Source organism: Typopeltis vanoorti, chromosome 18 (genome assembly GCF_054136105.1).
Source record: "Typopeltis vanoorti isolate ZY-2024b chromosome 18, IOZ_Tvanoo_1.0, whole genome shotgun sequence".
Classification (NCBI taxonomy): domain Eukaryota; kingdom Metazoa; phylum Arthropoda; class Arachnida; order Uropygi; family Thelyphonidae; genus Typopeltis; species Typopeltis vanoorti.
In genome coordinates, this window is record NC_143566.1 from 79,118,809 (window position 1) to 79,143,632 (window position 24,824).

Sequence of the window (24,824 nt, forward strand, 5' to 3'; positions counted from 1 at the left end):
ATTAAGGAGGACGGGCTAAGAAAACCTGAACAAAAATGGGTTTAGCAGCCAGCGCGTTCTACAACAGACTAATGCACTAGAGGTAATCATTAATAATAAGTAAATATATCAAATGAGAGATATATCTTAATTGTAAGCTTAGCAGCAGATCATTCAGCGCTGGTTTTCATCATGTGAAATTGAGGTCTTTAAATTTGGAAAGGAGGAGAGCGATTTTTTCCATTTAAATGGCACGCAAAAACATGAAAAAATTACATCGTTGATCATTGCAGCTTTTTCAGACAGCATAGTGAAGTTTGTGCTTCCTATTAAATTTTGTTTATAAAAAAAAAACTTGTGCAGGTTGGCTAGCCTGAAATATACTGAGGTTTAAAGAATAATTAAAGAATGTACAGTACTGTTAAATTCTACATCAAATCTGTCCAGTATTATATCACATTTCATAAGTAGTAGTACTAGAATATTTAAATCATTAAAAAACATTCCTGAATTAACTAATCGATGTTGAACAGTACTGGATCAAATAATTCATGAAAGGTCAAGTAGCTTTTTTTTTTTTTTTTTTGCAAGAGTGTACGTATTTTGCATCGTATTTCCCGTAACATAAAAAATCTTAACAAATGGGAAAGAACAACACTTAAAAGGTAAACGTTGTTAAAATTACATAATTTTTACATAATTTGTTATTTATTTGTCATAAAAGTGCACAGTAATAAATTAATGATGACGGAAGGATATTTGTTATACGTTTAGTTTAGTCATGTCTTTCACAATTGTAGTTTTTGGTGCATCGGTAGAAGGTGCATTTGCTGCTCAAATCTCTGAATGTTCTAAGCAGGCAAGATTCGAAAAATAACTGTTGGAAAAATTTTCAAAGCATTATTCTGAACTTGCATAAAGAATTTTCCGGATGTCGAGCATTAACTTTGGATGCTATAATGACAGGCTGACTAAGATCACTTACGTAGTAATTTAATAACTTTGGCAAATAAGTAATCGCAAGCTTAAAGCATCAGATTATTCTCATATGTACGACAATTTAAAGTCATTTCATTATGGACGTCATTATTAGCAAAACTATCGGAAGCAATAAAAATTTCCAGAGGCCATGACATACATGTTCCTGTTGTGGTATTGTTTTATGTATATTCTCAGACCGAAGTAGACGTGTGAGAAAAAAATCTCACTACCACCTCTGCCTAAGAAAAAAGAAGAAATAACATTTACTAAACAGCAACAATACAACGTTAGTCTTTTCCCAGCTTCTCAATTCTTGAGTTACAATTTCCTATCTACCTAGTTAATTCTTATTCTGACATCTGATTTTCAATACTTGGACCCGAATCTCGGTCATGTAGCACATACTTTCAAAGTTTAAGAGACTAGTTATCTTTATTCTTCCTCCACAATATTTAATTTTCTTTTCTTAATAGAAAACACACACACACACACACACACACACACACACACACACACACACACACACACACACACACACACACAAAGCGACAGAGAGAGAGATGATATAGATACTATTTTCTCTCTCTCTCTCTCACACATAGTAAACTTAAGATAAAGTGATCCACTGAAATTACACAACTGGCTTAAGACATTATTACAGTTAGTAAACTAATAACAAAAAAAAAATCATGTAAACTCCACGAACCGATTACGTTTTTAAGCTACTATTGCTTAATCATATTCCGACTCACCCAGTATGGTTATAAAGTTCAGTCTTCATAAAAATATTATTGCTACTAAGTTCAAGTTTTGCCAGATCTGGCCAGTCCCTATTTGCAATCTCTAAGATTTATCAGTTAATTAGCAAATCTTGGTGTAAATTGTAATACTTGAAATTTTCATGAACGCAAAACATTCAGTAGGCAGAAGGACTAACCGAAACATTTTTTTTCTATTGAATATATTTTTTGAAAATTTTTAGCATTATCAAAAAAAGAAAAAAAAAGCTTTGATGTTTTCATCTAGCATCATAGTTTTTTTTTCTATTTAGCCACGTTAATTTTCATATATCACATGTGGACAGTAAATTAATCAATGCAGATAAAAGAAACAAAGTTCATAACACGCCGGTTAAAATATAAAACTGCTGGAAATAATAGAACGGTAAAAAAAAAAAGAACAGGTTAAAAATAGAATTAGAAAACTTTGAGCGTTTGACAACGAAATGTGGAACAAAATTTTAATAATTTTCAGATTAGGGAAATTCTCCAAATGTTGGTAATGAGATGTACATACAGCTAATATTATAGTAAGAAGCATTTCATATCTATAGGATCAAAGGATATCTACATATATCAAACACCGAACACTGTATTCCGGATTCTTAGCAGCGCTACGGACTGTATTATTCTATAAAATTTCGGATATACGAATGGGTTCGCATATTCTGTAAGATAATTTCTAGTATGCACTTCTATTGAATTACAAGCGTTTATGTCATAACCTTACATATGTTAAGCGTTAAGCAATAAGAACTATGTAATATAGAAATGTTGTCGAAACTTTTTCTTCCCCATAAGTACTTTATAAATAAGTCATATAAATTCAACAATTCTGCTTTGTAGACTGAGCAGTCTGCTTCTGCTTGCTTTAAGTGCATTTCCTCTACACTAATATTCATCGTTTCTGTAGTTGTAAAATGTGCTTATGATAGGCCGAATATCTGGATCGTTTTAGAATCAAATCCACTTTCTCTAGATGATTTATAGACGTAGAGATGAGTAGTATACAAGATACCACCGTGCCTTAACGGTAAATTCGAACAACTTACAATTTTATAATTGAAAAAAAAAAAAAAAAAAAAAATTATAACATATTTTAAGGAAGGGAAAAATCGGCAAAATGAGCGCTCTTTAGGGTTGAACAAGGATTTAAAAAAAAAAAAAAAAAACTGCAGTTCAAATCCCTCAAGAGAGAGAAAAAAAAAGCGATCACACAGGCATAAAATGTTAAAAATTATTTAATAAACAAATTGCTAGTTTTAAGAATCTTTAAAACAGCATTATAATTCTTTAGGAGGTGGGGTTATGTGACCAGAAATGTGAACAATATTCAAAATTCAATATTTCCAACTGGAACAATGGGATATACATTACCCGAAAATTGTAAACGTCATATGACGCAATAAAATAAGAACAAAATAAAACAACAGCTGAAAATAAACAAAAAAGATTACAAATATAATAAATTAAAACTCCTTAAACATTAGAATGGTACCATTTACAAAATTAAAGTATTTAATCCTGAGCTTTTCTGCTAATCTTAATACAGTTTCCATACATAGCTTCTGCAGACTGAGGCTTCTAATGCATCATATTACTATACAACATAAATATCTGCAAAGTTTTTTACTACTTTTAACTCTGCACTCACACTAATTTTATTAATAATGAAATTACTGATAATGATTATGTTTTAAAAGATCATCGTAAACGATGGTATGTCATTGTGGCAGAAAGAATTATGTTGGCTGGATGCTTAACTGCAAACTCATATGACAAATATGACACAATAGAGCTGTGTTCGAATCCGCCTGTGAACATGGAAGATGAATTTCATCGCTCGATGTGAGACCACCCTGCTAATATACTGTGAGCTTGCAGCGGCTTATAAAAAGTTCCATGGTTGGTGTTTGGAATAGTAGTTCTAGTAATCTAATCTTTATACCACTTACGGTAATAAAACTAATGTAATAATAGGCTTATCATCCCGCTGTAGGTGGAATTCAAATAAAAAAAAAACTGGATAATCGCTGAAATAAACAGAAAACATTCTCTCAGCTTGGCTAGCTGAGGCAAGTATTATTCAAAACAAATTCAGAACGGATTAATACACACGGAGGCATTAAAAAAGGGTTTCCGTAGCAGTAGGGAAGTGTACAATGGCTGCTTTGAACCCTACACTCAACTGGAAAAAAAAAAAAAAAAAACTATGCCGATCGCTTGATATAAATCTAGGAGTGAAATATCGCTATCAGGGTCCAGAGCTTTGGGGGGCCGGCATGCAGCGATTTACTAAACCTTACTAGTTTATCATTTAAATACTGTCATTTGCAATTTCATGTAATGTGAATACACACTTCAAATATTTCACATATTTAATAACTTGGTATCAACTACAACTTATCACAATCCAAAAGCAATATTTCTGACAGAAGTATCTATGTTTAGTGATGACATATCGCTAAACAAAATATTATTGAACAGCACACAGAAATGTACTCTTCAGATTACTGATAAAAATATTAGATGGATATTTGCCAATTATCGGGAAATGGCAGAAGATGAATGATGGGGGAGAAGCAAATTTGAAACTTTGCTTCTCCCCCATCACAAGGAAGAAACACTGCTGAAACAAGTTGAGCTTTTTTTTCCTCTTTAGAAACAAAATAGAAAACCTGCATGGTGAATTTTTCTGGATATCATTTGTGCCACTAATGAGCTAGAAAATACTAATGTGGAAGACAATTTGCGATATTTTGGCCGCTGTTTCAGCAGACTGGCATAATGAGACAGGAAACGCAAATGAACTGCTCGGGTAAAATGAGAACGCAACAAGAAGACATGTGACATTCCAGCACAAAATAAAAGGCAGAATTTAGAATTATTTTTTTAAGAAGAAAAAAGCACGAGAGGAAATTCATAACAAAGGTGAAAATATTAATGAGAAGCACGGATAATACCGCATGCAGCATGGTTTGCATCACTTAAAAAGTACAATAATCCTCTGAAAGCAAGCAAGCGGATGCTTAGTAAAAGAAAACTGAAGAGTGTAAATTCCAGTACTACTGGAGTGGAGTAATGCTAAAAATGTTCTTTTCATTTTAACAATACATTACCTACACTTTTCAGAATAATTCCAATTGAAAGTCCCTATGAAACGGTGTACGAGAGAAACAGTAAAAAATCTTTGACATGTAATAATCCATGTCGGGAAAAGGCAATATCAAACTACAAAAAGTAATCAATCACTTTCTTTCTTTCCTTCCTTACTGATCATAATGGTTAATGAGAGCTGAATTTTAATACGAATGCATAAACAAACCAAAGTAATATTGTAAAGCTAGATAAGTTACTTCCTATGACAAGTTTAATATGCGAATCCAGCGTTTAAAGTGGCAAATACTGAAGCACAGAAACGATGAAATAAATATCTACGAAACGGGGGAGAGGGATTTTGACACAGCACCAATAAATAAACTATCAGTTTTCTCTACATGACTGTGCATACAATAACTACCCCATCCAAACAACTAGCGAAATGTAATGGATGAGTGATAAAAATAATGCAATTTGGCCAGATTTGCTGAATTTAGTTCCCTTTCCTATGATTTTAAAATTAAGATTTAGTTGAGTCTTCTCGTTATAGTAGGAAAAAAATCAAATTATGAAAATTCCATGTTACATAAATTTTCTATCATTAAAAAAATAAATATTAAATCTAGAAAACACAGAACCCAAAGTAAAAGCAGTTTCTGAAAAAATAAATTAATAATGCGCAATACGCTTTCGATGGTAAACAGGGGTCGTTATACGCTAAAAAAGCATGGTAACTAACTTTTAATTTTTTTTTTAATTTCATAAAAAAATTTTCAAGTTCAAGGAATTAAAATGCATAAACTTGTTCGATAAAGTACTAGTAGGCATCAAAATTAGTTAAATACCGTGAAGCTTACACATGCAATGTAAATTTAAAAAAAAAAAAGACTGTTTTTGTTTATAATATATATGCACAGCATTTCTTCCACATTTCAACATTGGCGATTGAGCGTAGATATGCAGGATTTCGAAATCAAATTCAACAGACTAGAATGGTTAGCCTTTCCCGTAGCCTACTATGCTTGTGTATGTTTATTTTTGACCACAGTATTTATCTTAAGGGATGAAAAAACCGAGCTTCTAGGATGGAAAACTCTGCTAACTCATCACTTAAAAAAGTCCTTATAAAAGTTCTCACGTCCTAAGCAGATTCAATCTTACCCTATCCAAAGATCATCGTTAACAACTCAGTTGCAGAGGCTCGCTTTCACATTGGCTTACCAGAATTACAAAGAAACAAAATTTAACTCTGCGATATAATTTATTTTCGCTATACCCATCCACGTTCAGGCCCCACAACCTGGGTTAGGTATTCTTGCAATACTTCGTTAAAAACAATGGCCAATAAACATGCTAAACAAAAGTTGTTCTCGCAATAACCTGCACCATTTTTTCAGTAACTTCTGTGAACGTGTAACCAACTTATGCACCACTCCGTATTCAAAACAGTAAAGCCGTTAAAATCCAATTGTACTAAGAATGTTGCGAAATTCTTAAATCCATGCAAAGCAGTTGTCACTATAACTGTGGCAATGAAGTGCAAATTTGGATAACCTGTCAGGATGTGTTGACTTCACTTCGAGTTCCTCAAGGGATAAGTTTAATTTACTCGGAACTTTAATGATTCATTAGAATATAAGATAATTACTTTAATGTTTTCTTCAATTTCAACTTTTGTTTTTATAAGCCGCTGATTAACTATTGTAAGGACTTTCAACATCTGTTAAGAGTAATCTCGACAGTAACATCTGATTCTTTAATCACGATGCCCAATGTGGTCTCGTTCTCTGGCAATGAGGTCAGAGTCTCAGGAGAAGTCGTCCATAATCTGTTTAAGAAACATATCAGATGTCGAGAACCACAGGATTAAATCTGACTTTCGAAAAGTAATGAATATTAACGCCAGCTGTCTGTTCATTTTCTGAACAGTATTTACGCTATTATTCCACTAATTATTTTTTTTAAGTTCACGATTAAAATTAACTTGCCTTTTCGAATTCTACACTATTTGTGCGTTTCTTCAATGCCAAAACAGACTTAGACAGGAATATATAATTAAAACTGTACATTTTGAGAAAGCATACTACACTCATTTCCGTGTGTATAATATATCAGACATTTTTACATAAATATCGCATTATCATTATATCTAAAATATAAAAAAGCGGATAATCTTATGATAAATACTGTGCAAACATTAGACTAGCAAAGGAATAGCAAAGCGTGGACATGAAACCCTGTAAAAACCAAGTATCAACACATACGATTCCAACTCCATACTCCAAAATACTATTGTGTGATTAATGTAAGAAGAGAAAAAGTAAAATATAAAAATACTGAAATTACGAAGAAAATACTAATAAAAAGAATAGTTGAAATTTTCGTCAGGTTTAACAGCTTTCACCAGATGCACTGAATTTTGGAAAACACCATACGACAGCAAAAATAGAAATGGCGTACCCGGGAACTATAGCAGGACTGACTGAACAAGTGTTAAAGGCTAAGAAACCCACGAAATGATCACTGTACCGATCGCTTTTTAACAGGCAGGAACAAAACTCTTCAAACTTCGAGCCATTCTTGACCTCATACAGATCATGCTAATGTACATCATATTTTTTTTTAAATTCATATGTATTTTGTTTATGTGAATCTCACCCAAGAAAGGACGTCAGCTTATCGTATATTTGTATTGTATGTGGATCGAGGACTAGATAATCCGGAAATCCTGCTAAAACGACAAAACAGTACTTTTCACAAATTTAAGTCTGCAGATTGGATTTACGACCGAATCAACTCAGCTTCAGTTGAAAAGCCCTGATAAAGGTCCTCTGCGTCCTAAATGGAATTCGACCCCAGGTCTTTCCAACCAATGGACATTGTCAAAACCAACTGAGCTACGAAGGCTCCCAGGTCTACAGAAAACGGGTGGTAGTTTCACATCGGAAGATGAAATCATCAATTACCTATAAGATATTCACAAACATCCATGGCCACGGAGGGATTCGAAGCCACGGCCTACTTGGTTGGTGAGCGGAAACACTATCAAGTCGGCCGCACAGGCTCGCAAAACTGCATAACAAAAGTGAAAACATTCCAATAAATCGGGGAATAAGACACGGATAAACAATATCCTTATAAAGTTTTTACATCTGCATTCGACTAAGTTGTTCATGAAATAAACGAAGAATGGAGTTAAAATCAACTGAAATATTCTGATTCATCCGCGTTTTGCTAATTTTTTTCATGGAAGAAGATCTAGAAATAAAATTAGGGAATTAGCTCAAATTAGTTGGGTGACCATACGTCGTCGCTGGACGTTCATTCCCGTACCTCATAGGGTTTTGGAAGTGAAGCCTTCTGCTAGAAGAAGTGGCAGGGTCGCAGATGCCTTTTCCACACAGAGTTAGTACGACAATCACAAACATTCAAGCTCACGGTTGGGTTGGAACCAACAGCCTCTTGACTGAAGAGCGGATACGCTAACAACTCAGCCGACCAGGCCGGGAAAGTGGCTAGCCAAACCAAGTTGAAGATAAATTTTTTTAAAAAAAGTGATGATGAATGAGGGTTCGACAGCAAAAAGAATTGGACTGAAGGATGACCTGGAGAGAGTCGATTCATATGTTCATCCGGGGCAAACACGAAAATCAAAGATGGAGAAATATGTGAAGAAAAAAAAAAAAGGATACAACTAGGTTGGATGACTTTTAATAACTTACCCAGAAACGAATGGAAAGGAGTACACTTGGTGTAACACCTAAAGACAGGTGTTATATAAATAAATTAAAAAAAAATATTTATTTAAATAATTTCTCAAACTACAATGATACCCTCCTAGTCCATAAAATTTATAACAGGTGTACAGAATATTATCAAATGCATCACGCATTCAATAGAGACGAGCTGGACACATTTCAAGGTATAACAACACAAGATAGACTAAATTATTAACAGAATGGATGCCTATTGATGGCAGTAGGCAAAGAGGAAGACCAGGGAAGAGATGGCCATATAAAACTGTTAGGATTGCTGGGGTGCGATACATAAGAAAAGCTAAAAAGAGAATGGAATGGAAAAAATATGAGAAACGATTCAGGATAAGAAAGTTTCTTATTTAAATACTTTTCAAAACTACAATGACAGTAAAATCAGTAAAATTTCATTCCATATTTTTAAAGCTTGCATGGCAATTTGAACAGATTCAGAATGTAATTAGTACAAAATGAGGTGAACTGACAGTGTTAGAAATATCAAGTGACTTAACAATGAGTATTACGGCTATATTTACGGACTTTTACTTCAAACAGAAATTCATTCATTCACGAGCTAAAGTTTTGTAACTCTCACATTTACGAAATCTATAATTATTTTGTAAATTCAGCATTCAGGGGAACAATTCAATTCACATAAGAATATATTCTCAATTAACACCTCTTTTGGTTTTCAATTATAGTGATGATCTATAACAGTGAATGATAGCGACAAACCGTGACAACTTGTCTAGAGAGATATAAATTGGTAAATATTAGAATGAATGTCGGAATTTGAACAGCAAGAATTCGATTTGTAACTTACCTCCAGAACTGATGTAAAACAATATCCAAATTTTAAGCAGTACATGTAATTTAAATATGTCACACGAGTGACTGTTCATCTGATTCAAAATGACACCAGTATTCAACAGAACATTTTTAATGGATATATTTCAATTTTTCCACTACGACATAATGAAAAATTTACATTTATAATATAATTTAGAATTTAAATTTATAATGCCATCGATATCGGATATCAGGAGACATAAATAACACTAGAGAACGAATTGTAATTGGGTTTTATAAAAGCATGAAATTGATAATAAACATTCAGAAAGTGTACATCAACATGGAACAACAGATGTTCCACATAATGCGTAGTTTAAAGCATAAAATATATGCATTGTTTGGGAATAGCAATGGCATCAGCTATTATAGGAAGAGATTATTTTAAACGGCAATAACAGGGTTTCCGAGATCCCATCTTTATTTATACGGTCTAAAAAATAAATAACTTATTTGACTCTAGTTCGCATAGTGACTATTAACAAAAGCTTTAAGTGTACTTTATATATTTAAGTAATTATGAAGTTCGAATGCTTTGGATTAAGAAACTATCCAAATTTAGAGCTGGAATATGTTATTCTAAAAATTCGTATAAGTAAAAACAAACTCATAATGTAAGATTTGCATATTTTAAATACGATCAATACGTAATCGCCATATGTTACTTAACTATCTTACGTTCGCTAGCTCTACAAGCAAGCTGTGCAACATTGGCAGATTCACTTAGATAAAATCATGTCAAAAAGTTCCGCTGACAGTCGCAAAGCAAGATAAACAAAAAGGGTTATTAAGGTTATTACCTCTGTACACTAGGCTAAAGATTTATTCATTTCCAGGATTCAACATTTTTGTTTGTTTAATTACTACGATAAATGGTAGCTTTTACGCAGGAACTTTTGCACGTTTAAGTATCAACATATTTCACTGCAGCAACACACAGAATGACTGGAATATTTACTGTTCTCCATTCTGTGCGTGTGTCTTGCTCCTTCGAAAGAAAGACAATTAAGAACACAAAAGGAATTCTATTACTCGAGCATGTATTTTTCTTTACAGGAAATGTGTAATCTGAGTAGAAAATTATCTTAATGAAATTAAAACAAGCAATGATTGCATAAGAAAATTCAGTGACAGACGGTATATAATTTATTAGCAGAAAGTCAACAGAATAAAAGTAACATTTGAGAAATTGATGATCTTGGTACGCAACAGCGAAGCTTAAAACCAATAGCTGTAGTCGCAACATATCATTAAATATGAAATGCGCACTTACTAATAGACAGAATTCTAAGAGAAGCACGTCTTATTTTACCACTTCACTCTTTAAACTATGTTTGATAAATGTAGCGGTAAATTAAAGAAGAATCATTGTGGTTTTCCTTATGCAAATAAGAGAAAAGTGATCTGCTGGGAAGGTGAGATATCTGCAGATCCACTTGAAATATGTGATGCAAGTGCTCTTTTCCAACAAGCTTATTTTCCATATTAACAACTAGCTGTTACGATTTTGTAAGCAATGTGCAAAAGACCGTTTTTTTTTTGCTCTCGTCTCTTTTTCGCACTCCCCAATACAGCTACTAACAAATTGTATCCTAATAAGATCCGAAAGACTTTTTTCTTCCACCTTCAGTGCTTGAAATCTTGTACGAGGACTTTGTTCGCAGAGTAGTGAAATACATTCCTCCTTTATGATCTGCTGGTGCCTTTCATCTCGGATTACTTGATTCTGGGTACAGTCACGTGTGATCAGATTACCCGAGTTAAATCCTGAGATGCAGATTTTCTATGGCGGAGAAGGAGCGAGACGAGTTCGCGCTTTGAATGAACATCACTTTTGAACTTGGAGGAATATTTTCTTACTTTCGCTCGCATGAAAGTGGAGAATTCGAGAAGCACGTTTTATCCTCTTTCTCCCTCCCCATTCCAACCGTCCGAGGCCTTCAATCATCACCCTTTATTTTCCTAGATTTCACCGGTTCGGGATCGATAGCACGCTTTCTTCAATCAGAGATAAACACTTGGCGCTTTCTTCTGATTATTTCTCCATTATTACCCACACTGATGTGCGCTTCGCTTGACGTAACTCATGACTTAAAACACAAATAAATATACAAGGGTTGCTATTTACAGATTCCATCATCAAAACGCCAAGGATTGAAGTGTTATACAGCAGGTGGAAACCAGTCATCATGGCGCATACCAGGGGAAGCAGTAAATTTTTGCTTCACGTGAAAAGATGGAGAGAAAAAAATTAAGCAATTTTTTTCATGTTAAAACAGAATTTCACATCCCAAATAGTATAGCTTTTTGGTTTGAGGTTTGAATTCGATACATTGTGTTTTATTATTATTATTATTATTATTATTATTAAAGACAGCTAATAACTGAGTATCATTATATAGGCAGCGGCTCCAGTTAAATGTCATTAAACAGTATTCAATATATGTAAGGAAATGAGCATAGATAATTTTTAAACATTCCGAAACATTATAATTTTCAAATACAATAGTTTAAAACTATTTCAAGTTAAATATTTAAAATATTTCCGATTGTCGATGTTTTTGCAAGATGTATCATTTGTGACAAAATTAACTATTTAAAAAAAATAATGGAGCTGTAAATATACGAAAAAATTAGAGAGTGTTTATTAAATATCAGTCAGTCTTTAGATGTGTTTTCACAAAATACGAAAGTATCTGTCTGTCCAACTGTATAAGTGATTTCGCATTGCACTTGCTGTACAACTTTCACTGAAATTCGACATTTGAAGTTCTTACAAATATTTAATATCGTTGCAATAGGACCATTTCCAAGGGAAGAAACCAGTCATATCGAATTGTTTCAATACACCTGAAGTAACTAAAGCTATAAGACTAAGGTATTATCTCTGTATATTAATTCATGCGTGTATTTTTATGAATTTGCCCGATCATAATTTCGGATTTAGGATGTACATCGGAGTATATCCAAGTGATTCAATTTTGGTTTCGATCCGATCCTTTTATTTGAAATATTAATCCCACACTGCTTGGATGGAATTTAATGGAATTAGGGACTACTGAAATCTTACAATTCGTTTCAGTCGAACCATCTATAGTGACACAATAAATTATACCTACATTGAGATACAAACGGAATGATCTTTAAAACACTCTCGCTACTTTCAACACTCAAATCATAGTAAGTACTACCATTTGATGAGCTGAATAAAAAATATATCCAACATCACATGATTTCTCGCGACCACGGCGAAATATCAGCTCAGGACAATTATAACATTCTGAAATAAAATAAAAGTACATCCATATTAGCAATTATATTCGATCATGTGGATAAGCTGTACTACTACTTTTACTAGCTCAACGTTCAAGGCTGATTAATAATAAAATCACTTCCCAAGTGCGTTGCAAGTGGATCGCTTCAAAATGATAATTCCTTCTTGGCTTAACGGAATTGAATGAATTTGGTATTTAATATCACTATTAAAATTTGCCTCGTTTCAATTTGACAGTTTACCGCATGACAAAACACTACGTTAAATAGAAAATCAGTGGTATACTATAAAATAATACTATCACAAATCGCACTTTTTCTAACGACTGTTCTACAATTACATCCTGACGTTTCACGGAAAGGAAATTATTCAAATTATTGTAGGAATATAATTTTGTATTTATTAATTTTTTAAGAAATTTTTAATTTTTAAGTGGGACCATTTAGCCACCCAAATAGTCCCACCCACTGAAACCAAAATTGAAAGAACGACAAATTTTCATGGATATCGTCAATGCTCACGTTTCACATATCCGCTGAGTTTAGCATGCTTTTAAAACTACTAAACACTGCACAGAAGTATTTTTCACGATATTCACAGGTAATGAAGTCAGAAGTGTCTCGATAGCTATATATAATACTTTAGCTATATAAAATATCACTTATATTTTAACACGATGTTAATGAGAAACATAACTGCTGATGTGTGACGTCTTAGATTTTTCCTTGTGTGTGTGCGCGCCAAGAATTACAAAACCTTTCGCATGTAGCAAACTCTCGATGCGCCCGCAAATTCCATTCTAACTTTGAAGAGGATGAAATATATCCTCTGGTGTGATATATATCACACCAGAGTTGTTAACTTTCAAGCAAGAGAGAGACCGCATATTAATAAGAAATTAGAAAATTTTGAAGAGTGGGCAAAAGGAATACTAAAGAATAGAAAGCTGAGACATAACAGGAAGCTGTTGTTAGGTAAATATTTTGAGACTTAATCCGCTGGTGTAAAATATATGAACAGCTGTTCTTTGATAGTAGATTTCAAATCGCACATCTGCTTCCGTTTTTCCTAACAATACACGTTTTACGATTTTACAGAGTGAGATAGACATTATCTAAATTTACAATACACAACGTGAAAGATATCACCAACGCTTTTTTTTTCTTCAAATCTGTCATTGCCTACTATTTAAATTTTCTGAACTAATTTACAAAACCAAACTAAACTTGAATCAACATCCTATTACAGATAAGCTCGTATTTGCATATGAATAAGTACAATAGCACCAGAAGTTTCCCAGATATAGAGTTTTATAGAACTGTCAAACATAAAGGCAGATTCCTACTTGCATTCTTAAGGGATTAGAGTTAGCTGAGGGCTTCAGATTTTTAGAGTAAGAATTTGCCATTCTTAAGAATTTACCATTGCAGAGTGGCGTATCTGTGCTTTTGAATCTATTCCGTTAAACTTAAGTTGCCAACTCAAGTTTAACGGAATAGTGTTTAAAAAAACGCATATTTTAAGAACAATGCCCTTTCTCCTTTGTAGAACAGTTCGTATCTTCAATTTACTGGATAGGAAAATGAAAACGGTCAACGAAGTAGTAAAGAATTTTTGCCCCCTGTCCCCCTATATCAAGTTTAGGATGGTTTCTCTTCAATTTCTGTTCTACCGCCACACCTTTTGAGTGAAATCAAGCAATTCAATCTTCAGTTTCGATAATGGGGAGTGAGTGAGAGAGACTAACGTAAACGAAAGAAACATAACCAAATCGGGGCAGATTATATATTTTCGTTAATAAAAGGTACCAGAATTTTTGACCAAATTATGAATAAATATCTCAAATACCGAACCAGCTGATTAAGAGAAATAAAGGTTAATTTCGACTTCGGGATGAATACTATGTTCTATTCTTGTTATTATAATACAGTGGTCGGTTATGTTCCAATATGAATAAACGCCATTCTACTAATACAAAATTCCTTTTTTTATTTTTTATTTTTGTCCCCTTCTTCCAAACTTGATGAATTTTCAGTTCAATTCAGCATAAGATGCAAATGTATTATATCTCCCCGTGTCGGGAAAATTTTATTTCCTGAATTCTTTGGTTAATTTATTGAGTCAATAACCCCAGCAACAAAATATATTAAACGATAAACGACTTCCCTAAGAATTCAATTTTTGCCTACCGAAAAGGCAGTCCAGTCCGTCTAATGATGACTGAAGGTGATGGCGATGCAATAATGTATCTCCTGTGAGAAATGCAATAAGACACATTCGTGCCAAAGTCTGGCGAAAGACACAGAGCTACTTTTCAGCCGCCATATTTTACCTCGAGGGTCGACGTTATGCTTTTATCGAAGACGCCCCAGTAGACAGGTCACAGTGAAGTAAAAGAGAGCATGATTTAAATTGCAAACTCCGTAGATGCTGCACTGCGGATAGCTTTCTCCTGAGGAAAGATGATAAGTTTTGACAGGGTTGCCTCATTTCCTCGATACCAGTACAACGTGAATTCATTCAATGATACTCTGGGTAAATGTATGAGCACATGCCCGACTCTCACATCTCTCAGCTAAGTCCACAAAAACACGCTGCACAAACTTCATGCAGATTCAGTGTCCAAGGCGCTTAGGGAGAATAATGTTTCAGGGGTGCATAAATATATGGTAGAATTAAAAGAGAATATGTGGAACGCACCGATATATATCACACTTGTACGTGTCACACATGGAATAAATTAAGGCTTGCTAGAATGAGGCCACGTATATATATCATTGGATGCATTTAATTTTAATGTTTAAAAAAAATTGCAAATGCCACAGGGCACGAAATTCTTTATGCATGTGATCAGTCGATTATAAGAGTTTATTAAACTAGTTTAGAGAAACCAGCGGAGAGAAAGAACTATGACAATCCCAGATGACCATACACATTTAGGAAAGATTATTATGAACAGAGCACAGCAGAAATAATGAGCTAAGCATAAGAGTTAGAAAAATGTGGTATGATAATACAAACATCTATATAAACATATATACCAAGATGATCACAATCATACAAGTACAGTACTACATACAAGAATACATTTTTTTAAAAACAAAAATACTGATTTTAAAATCATATGCTACCAAATTTAAACAACAACAAGAATATTTCACCTTCACAATTATTATATCATTATGGATTTCAAAATTTGTTTAACAGCTATCATATGCTAGTTTCAGCCTTAGCTGCTCTGGTAAAAATTACAACCAAATCAAATGTTATGCATAATACGTGTGTGCGAGCGAGAGAGAGAGGTTTCCTCGGTCTTGCCAAGTACGAAATATTAAAATCACTCGTAGATTTTGCTAATAGGGGCTCCTTAGTAAATATAAAACTGGAGTTAGGTCCATATTGAAGAAACTACGGACCACTTTGCATGAAGTGAAGATTATATGTAATAGTCAATTAACAAAGTGGTCCTAGTTTCTCCACTCTGGACCATTTGCTCTTCGCAACCATTTGCCTGGGAAAGTGAGTGTCCTGGGTTCGATTCTCGTCGCCGACGTGAGGAGCTTAAGTATCTTTCTCGGTCATAGCCAAGTTAACCGGACTTGGGCGTGGACAACAGGGTTTTTCTCCACAGTTTATCTGGGGTTTTCCCCCCCACAAGCAGGCAACCTGCCCTGTGAACGCACACAAATTAAAGTCATGAATACTGCTCTTAAGGGATGCAGCAGAGGAGTGACGAACCGGCTGCATTAATTCATTGTCAACCCCCTCATTGGGGGGAGGGGGGGAGAACTCAACCCCGTCCTAGGACGGATGAGAAAGGATAGGATAGATAACACAGTCCAACACAATTTTTGCTGACTTTTATATGAGACTTGTTTTTTACTAATTTGGGTGCGCTGATTTCAAATATAAAACCCATTTTTCTCTATCACGTCAGGTTTTTCCTCTATGGCATTTTCTTTTGGCTAATTTGTAAGTTTTTAATAGTTTTAAGGAGGCAGTACTATTTAGAGGATCAAAAAAATCGATTTTTTAATATTATTTTCAAAGTATGCACTTTTAAAAATCTGTTCCTAACTTTTTATCAAGAAATTCGAAAAATTCCCGAAGATATAGCCTATTATTCAAAGCGGTGCGCAGATCAGAATCGGAGCGCTCACCGTTCTCGCTTGTTAGTAAACGAATAAATGCGTAAGAACCTGCAACTGCAACGACTAACATGCAATTAACAAGACAAAAAAAACAGACTTTATTGAAACGTTATAAGCGCTCATCATACTTTCACTATCGATTAACGATTGACTGATTTCGATCGTTCTTTGTCCGCTATGACGCATATAGCATTCATTTGTTTTAGGCAGTTGTCATCGTCTACTTTTCATCACCTAAATATATTAGGTCAGTTATCGGCCTCTCTCGCATTCAAAGCGCCAGTACGTGCCGTTGCAGGTTCTTACGCATTTATTCATTTACTAACAAGCAAGAGCGGTGAGCGCTCCGATTCTGATCTGCGCACCGCTTTGAATAATAGGCTATATCTTCGGGAATTTTTCGAATGTCTTGATAAAAAGTTAGGAACAGATTTTTAAAAGTACATACCTTCAGAAAAGAATATTAAAAAATCGATTTTTTTGATCCTCTAAATAGTACTGCCTCCTTAAAACTATCAAAAACTTACAAATTTGCAAAAAGAAAATGCCATAGAGGAAAAACCTGACGTGATAGAGAAAAATGGGTTTGATATTTGAAATCAGCGCACCCAAATTAGTAAAAAACAAGTGTCAGATCATAATCAGCAGGGAAAAAAAATTTTTTGTTGGCCAGTGTAATCTGTAGTTAAAAAAAAAGTAATGCAAATCGAAAGTTTGGTTATAGCTGTTTCGGTTAACAACGCCCGAGTAAATCGCTACTGTGGCAACATGCATCTCGAGCTACAAGCTCGAATTAGCGGTGATCGTATTTTTTTCCCTTTTATTTATGTATTGCCTTTACAATCTGTTACAAACAACCGTAATGCTCAGAAAGTGAAGAATACCACGTACTTCAGCATTAGCATGATTTTAAGAGTAATTACTCGCCGGCACTATACAAAAAACGATGTTGCTAACCAATAAAAAGCACATCTCTGAAAATTCTGTTATGTTTCATTTAAGGTATATACGTCTTGTTTTGATTTTTTTTAGCCCTCAACTGAAGTCAAAAAGATTGTTAGCCCTCAATTTTGATGACAGTCAGGAATATTGCCATAATAATTAATTATATTAATATAAAAACATTGGTTGGATATATTGGCGGCATCCTATAAACCTGACTGCATTAAGACGTATTTCATCAGTTCATGTATTTTTCGTGCAGTTCACAGAAACTGATAGCTACTGTTAAGGCAACAGGGACCGTTAAAGTTCTCAAATTGCGTCACGGAATAGTTTTTAATGGGAGAACAAAGTGTCGTTTATCACGTTCTGTAGGGACAGCTGACATTTCTTCGCCAATATACCAAGTCTCGGGAAGGATTATGAGGTAATAAATAGTTATATAATGAACACATGCCCAAATAACTCTCGTTGCAGTAAATTTTAAGATATAGTACTTTTTTTGGGTGTGGAAACTTTTTGTTAGCAGTTGCCGACTTTTAAAATGTCCTTAAGATAAGGCTTTAAAAGTTTGAGGTAAGAAGAAAAAATGAGTAGATTAAAACGCTTATTTATAATAAAAAAAAAAGGGCTGTTAGAAGTAAAAGCTGTTCGTACAACATGACAAAAACTTGTAATCGCAGTTTTGTAAATTGTGTCAACAATAAGGAAATTCTACTGAAGATTTATTCTTTTTTTTTTTCCCGTTACGGTAGAAAAAATGTGTTTACTTTGCGATTTTCAAAGTATTATGTGAAATTCATTGAATTAAGCTAAACAGTTTTTTTTTGGTAAACAAAAACGGTTTTATTCTACCATTAGAAGATACAGAACTGAATATAAAGAATATCCCATCGGTAATAATTCCCCACACAGTTTGAATATCCATCAAAAAACCATCACACTAATCGGTATTCTTGAATGGACTCGTAACAGAAAGGAATTCACTACTAACTTCACGGCTTTCTCTGTCAATATCTAAAGTAACACAGAGAAAGATGGGAAGTCTGCTAAATTATTTGTCAGAATGCCTGTAGAGAAAATCTGTCAGCAGCAGGTATCTAATATTCATGCACTGCAGGAGTATATTACACACACATATATAGCTTACTATCAACGTTTTTCGATTAATAATGATAGTCAACAGCCACTCGCGGTATTAGTGTGATGAAAGAGTAATCAGAATTTTATATCACTTTTTATTTAAAATAATATCTGAATATGCAAACATAAGTTGCAGGTCAGGTGATCGATAACAGACAAGTGCAGATACCGGCATGAAGCATACTAGGGATACTTATTTACTGTAGCCGATAGGAATATTGATAAGTCGGAAATTATCTTCTGTCATGAAAATATTTAATATTTTTGGGCGATCACGAAACTGTAAATAACGATAAAAAAATGAAATAAATACGCCTAGCTAGTATCCAGTGAGTGAGTTCTGTTGGTCATGTTTAGCACAGCAAAGGGCTCACTGGAAGAAACAGATTAGCAATGCATTCATTATGATCATTTCTAAACGATGGCTATTCCATTTTTCTCAACTAGCTACCATTCATTTGGTATTTGCTATTCCCTCACTGTCCCGCTCATTTTGCAGACCCACTCCACGTGAATTATCCTAATCTGACAACACAGCGGATTCAGAAAGCAACAGTTTGTAGATGAATATTAATGGAGATATTTAAAATCCCTATATTATGTAAATTCTGTGACAGCAAAACTAAGATACTGACATAAGCTAAAATACTGACAAAAAAAAAACTTAAATTCTAAAAGCAATTTTCCTGATATATATATACACACACGCTGAAAATATGAGAAATTTTCTGCATAGAATATATTCAGCTCACCCCCTCCAAAACAGGAAAAATTTAGTAATAATCGTATCTGCGGATTCCTTAACAGATTTTCGTCAAACTGTTGTAAACTGTCGGGATAAAATAGGAGTCCATTCTCTGTTTTTAACCCTTGTACATTCCTTATTTGACAAGCGACGTCTTCGTTCAACTAAACAAAAGGGTGGGGTGGGGTGGGATGGTGACATGTGCCAATGTTTTTTTCTTTTGCTAAAAAGATTTTTACCATATACAATTATCACAGCAAGCATTTTTCCGCGATCGCAAAATTCGGTGGCATCAGCCCGAACAAAGAGAAGATGAATAGCTCGACACTAATTACCCTGTTGCGCCAGTCATGGCTGTCGACCTGCAATTTTAAACTGATGGCATGCGAGTGTTATTACTGATTTCTGCAAAGCGGAAAGCGTGAACAACAGACTTCGGCTTAGTATTAGAGCCAGCGAATCTTTATTGCCATCCTTACAACACAAGTATCTCATTAATTTTATAAATCCATTTTACCATTTATTAAAATGAGTGTTAAATTCCAGGATTATTGAAATTCTGAGGGGAAGGGAGGGAAGAGATAAAAAAAATAACTCCATGTGATGGCTTGAGTGCACTGGAAGAGGGCCTCATTTCCGCAATTTGTGATACATGAATTGGTAATTAACGCGTTCCACTGAGTATAGCTTCTCCAGCTGTTTATAGATCTCCATTTAGGACTAAGAGAAGGCCAAGTTGTTACAGCTGATGGAACGTGAATTTTTAACGTAAGTTATTTCGCATACAGCTTAAAAACAGACAAAGAATTAATGAATGTACAGCAATAGAGGGGAGTGAAAAACGCGTCATCTTTTCTTTAATGCAACAGGTTCACTATCGTATTCCAAGAATTTTAATATTCGAATCCGGATTATTGTAGAAAGAACGACTGAAATAACCACACAAAAAGCATACATGGAGTTTGGCCATTAGAAGATTTTATTTTGACGTGAAATCGGAATCTTGCCTCTTCTCTCTACTAACCAAATCTGATACCAATAAACCGGGATGGGGGCTTCTAAAATGGAGGAATAAATCTCAACAAAGGTTGATATCGTTCTGTTATATGAAACAAGCAACACGTGAATCAGTTCTGCTCAAAATTTCATTGAATTTCTATATACACACAGCGATGACCATACCATCCTTATCTTGACAGTCCCTGAACTAAGTTTCAGATTTCCATATAATTCACAAATCGCCTGCCTCGAGTTTTATATATATATATATATATATAACTTTGGAAAGAAATTGTGCACGTTTAATAACTGAAATATGCACTGCCTTTCACCCCTCTTGGGTATATGTAGGGGTTAATTAACCAAGTATTCTGTATGTAAAACGTCCAAAAACAAAATTTTCTGTAGCCATTTTTACATTTCGCTCCATTTGTTTATCTGTAACCATATATCTGTGAGATAATTTTATAGTTTAATTTTCAGACGATTTATTTACACTCCGGAATACAAAGAAAGGATAATGAATGATTTTTGCACAATGAACTGTAACAAAATCTCGATTGGAGAATTTTTAAATGCACGTCCCAAACACTAATTACAAGCTTTGACATTAACCTCTAAGTAAATTTTATTTCCTACGACTGTTAACAATCAGTATTGATTTTCCAATTTAAATTATTGCCTAGCATTCCAAAAATTCAAAATGATTTTCAGGATAAGCCGATATTACCAGCGAGGAATATTGCAGTTATCGAAAAATCATAATATCGGTACTGACAATGGATATTTTCAATAGAACAAATGTGAAAAATTGTCTCCGATTTGTCGTGAATTCCAAGACTCATACTAGGATCGTTCGATAATGCGTTCCAAACTTGCATTCGAGAAAGCTTGGTTTAAAACCACGTCCTACCATTTTTGTTTCTTTTTTATTTATGATGTAGAACGAATTACAATGTACCCGTAAATATTTAATATTCGGAGGGTAGTGGTTATTTGGAATTAACTCGAAGCAACAAAAGGCTACGAAACCAGTATATACTTATGTCTGTAAGTTGCGTGTGCTGCTATTGCCAGATTTCCTGTTTTGAGGGATGAAAAACCAAAGTTTCCGGGAAAAAAAAAAAAAAACACCTTCCGAAGGGCATCATTGAGTTAAGATTCTAGATTCATAGGGAAAAAATATTACTTAATTGAGAGAAGAGAACTATATACTTCTGTGTTCTCCAACTTGCACATGGTTTACTGAGTCATTATTACCCGTATTATTTGTGTGCTACAGCAGAGTCGATTATAATTTTTTTGCTACTGTTGTTTTCCATAAAACTTAAAGCATAAGCTCAAAACTTTATTTTGGCCATCATGAGATGCAATGTATGTGACCGAATGAATGTGACTGCAGGCCCGGTTGACCGAGTAGTTAGCAGGGTTCGAATTCCCCTGTGGGCATGGATGTTTATGAAAATAGTGGTAGTGGTCGGCAGTAGATGGCATTAGTGTAGATGAAGGTGATTGCGGTTGATGGAGTGGTGAAGACGGAGAGCTGTAGAGTAGGTACCCTCCCTCGATGAGCTGTAACATAATAATAATAACGAAGTTACTGCTTGGTCTTCACAAGCAGTAACTTAATTCAGATACATTACTACATAATCAAATACTATGTCGCTGTTCAGTACCAAGGCTTCAAAGGTTAGATTTCAAATGTAGTTCTTATCTTTAAGATAGAGACTAAAAGACCACATCTAGGATAATAACAAAAAATGAATGAAAAGGGCAGAAAATTGTAGGCGGGTATGCTAGTGATAATTAATATCACAAGAGGAAGTTATTTACTAGAAAATGCTATAACAATGAAATTACGAGAAGTTCATACTGTTTAATTTTGTCCTACTTAACCGATTTTAACTGTATTATGTGAACTGTGGAGAACGCACACTGACGGTGAAAAAAAAACTGGCGGCTTGAAAAATTAGTACTAAACTACGACAGACTATCTGTAATTCAATTCGACGGTAACGATGATTATTTGTTTAAATAGCAATCACAACCGGTGCTAACGATTTTTGTTGCATTTTTGCATTAGTTTCTTTTTTTGGTCGTTTATAAAATTTTTACTTGAGCTTTCATTAATAAGAATAGCAATCCCAGAGGTGTTTCTGCTAATTAACGAACAGTTGATTAAAACCCAATGAGTTGATTTAAAAAATAAAAAGCTAACATACGAAGAAGAAAAACCGAAATTCTGATCAAATCACTTTCCACGATGCGACCCAACGGCTGAACATCCCGCAAGAATTTATCAACTAAACAAACTGAGCGATAGAAATATTGAATTATTTCTGTCATTCGCTACATTAGTATGCACTGTTTAAACGAAAGTCAACGCTACATCGAAATTAATTATTTTTTTAAATGATCAACCCCCTTATAAAAAGAATGACTTTTTCGTTTTAAAAACTGATATTGAAATGACAGAAAAACCAAAAAAAAAAAATATATATATATATTTAAAAAATAAAACTAACCAAAAGCTTCTGTTCTGGAAAACGTTTATTTTTTTTAAATCGCTGACCAAAGGGAGGTAATTTAGAGCAGCAGTTAACAAAGCATTCAATTCGACATTGTCCATTCATACATGAAACCCAAGACTGGTGATAACCATTGAGCGAAAACACAGTATGGTCAAAATTGATTGTGCATTAATAAGAGTTTCTACTCGTATTCATCTTCAGTAGTGCACAATTCAGTCGACATACTCGCTTCACTGGGCACGCGGTTCGATATTGGGCAAATAGTGAGTTAAGTGGGTTTAATCCCAGAGTGTATTTGGATCGGAGAATGCTCTCAGGATATGTCTAATTATAAGCCATTCCTAATTATGGAGATGTGTGTGGATTTTACACAAATACTTGCGCAATTGAAATATACGCTGTATTACTGAAGTTCAATAAGAGAGAGAGAGGTAGGTTGTCATCCTCAGGAGACACCTGTGTAGCTACAATATCATTACAATCCTGAAATCGATAGAAACTCTCGAAGCTGGAAAATAATCCGAAAAGATGTGTGAAGAATGCATAATATCAAATGATAAAATATAATTAATTACAACATCCAATGCTTCTGTTTTAATGGAACAGTTGTGGCATACCGTATATAAAAATGCAAAAGATATATTTTGTTTTCAAGTATCACGACATGTCTCCTTCCCAGGGAGAAATTAGGAGCGTCAAAATTAGGCTGCTGTACAACAGGAAATATTAATGTAATCCAGCGGCAGCAAATAAATATGCTAAATGATAAGTACTTGCTTATTTTCTTAAGACGAGAGTTATTTCCAAATTACAAACATACTCTTCCACTCAAACTAAGAACCAACAATTATCTATTTTATTAAATGTTCCAAACAACGTGACATTCTAAAATTGTTCATTAAAAATGAACGACGACGTTAGAAGATGATTTCTTCTCCTAGAGAAAAATCACTTGTAAAATTGTAATACATATTTCTAAGGTACTTCAAAAATCAGTAGTCCCCAACCTTGTTAATATTAAAGTTATTACGATAGGTACTCTGCTACTATCCTTATATGAATTACTGTCATTTGTGGTGGTTCCGCTAAATGAAATAGTGTTTCCATGAACTTATTTCAATAATATATGTATACACACACACACAATGTACAGTAAATATGATAATATAATAATATGTTTGCTGATTCATTGTAATTGATTCCGATACTGTTCAATCGGTTCAAGTTGAAAGCATTTTATTTTATTTATTTATTTATTTTTGTGGCTTTCAGTTGTTTGGTAAATAACATTAATACTTTTGCAACGTAATGCTAAGTTCTACCTCAATTTCACATACAGTTCGCATGAAAAGTAACAGAATTTACATTAATGCTAATAACACAATATTGGTAGCGAGGTAAATATTTTTTCTCCCTCTATAAAATCCTTTTGCCTCACTTGTTATACTCAAGTTCTAAAATTAATTTCATTCGATTTACGGCGCCATTTCTAATCACTGAAAGATTAACAACATTGCACTGGCATAAAGAAACTATTAAATGACATCACTATTTTTTGAAAACTATATATACTGAAAACGATGGTCCATTTCCTGAC

The 24,824-nt window shown here is 34.0% G+C and overlaps 1 protein-coding gene across 11 annotated transcripts in view; it reads right to left on the reverse strand.

Annotated features, from left to right (window-relative positions):
* CadN (neural cadherin) overlaps positions 1-24,824 on the reverse strand; it is a 1,238,426-nt gene that overhangs the window by 683,501 nt on the left and 530,101 nt on the right. The window lies entirely within an intron of this gene.